Here is a 1264-nt window from a genome sequence, read left to right as displayed (position 1 = left end):
AAAAATGATCCCATTCTTCTAATTAGGAGTTTCCCCAATTCTTTCTCACAAATATTATGTCTAGTTTTGGTTTCCTGGAAAAAATGTGTCCAATAATCCTTTTCTAAACATATAGTTAATATGATTTCTTACAGTTCTCTAGCTTACATCTATTTGCCAGCATATCTGCTCCTTCAGCTATGTAGAAGAAATTAAATTCTGCAAAACAATAAAATTTTCAGAGTGCAGCTGGGAAGAAACTCCATGTAATTCTCTCCCGTGTTTTCTTTAAAGTCTAGCCCTGTACCTCTCCTAGCTGCTTCACTGACTGTCAAATATTTTTATTCTTCTCTTTCTGGTGCCTTCTGTATCCAGACTACTGCTGAGTCCTGTTTATTTAGTCAACATTTCATTCATATATCCATTCATTTAGCCTGTATTTATGGAACCTATGTGTCATGCATGCCAAGGGTTAATCTCAGGGCATCATGGACACTGCTGTCTGTGCTACACATTCCCTTTTACTACCAAAGTACAAGCTAATCCCTTCTCATTCCAACCATTGAACTTCCTGTTTTGGGGACTCAGAGTAAGAGCCACCGTGCACAGTGGGCTGGCCTGCTGTAGCTTGGAGTACATTAAAATAGAGCTATTCTCCTGTCCAATACCTCAGTCTTGTTTCTTTGTTCTTTGACTCCTCTCACTCTTTATGATTGGTTACAGGGGTAGGCAGAATAATGGCTTCCCAAAGATGACCATATCTTAATCCCCAAATCCAGTGAATACATTGCCTTGTGTGGCTTGAGAGACTCTGCAGATGTCATTAAGCACCTTGAGATGGGGTTATCTTGGTTATCTGAGTGGGCCCAATCTGATTACATGAGCCTTTAAAAACAGAGAACTGAAGTAGGGGAAATTGGAGTGAGAGATGAACCATGAGAGACTGTGGACTCTGACCAACAAACTGAGGGTTTTAGAGGGGAGAGGGTGGGGGGATGGGTGAGCCTGGTGGTGGGTATTAAGGAGGGCACGTATTGCATAGAGCACTGGGTGTGGTGCATAAACAATGAATAAATAAAATTAATTAAATAATTAATTTAAAAAAAAGAGAACCTTTCCTAGCTGTGTTAAGAGAAAAAGATGTCAACAAAAGAAGAAAGGTCAGAGAGATGCTACCTTGCTAACTTTGAAGACCATGCCAAGCAATGCAAATGGCGGCTAGAAGCTAAGAAATGTAAGGAAATGTATTATCCTGTAGAGCCTTTAGAAAGGGACAAAGACATGC

The sequence above is a fragment of the Neovison vison genome, chromosome 6, assembly GCF_020171115.1.
Source record: "Neovison vison isolate M4711 chromosome 6, ASM_NN_V1, whole genome shotgun sequence".
In the NCBI taxonomy this organism is placed as follows: Eukaryota; Metazoa; Chordata; class Mammalia; order Carnivora; family Mustelidae; genus Neogale; species Neogale vison.
This window is presented reverse-complemented; position numbering follows the sequence as displayed.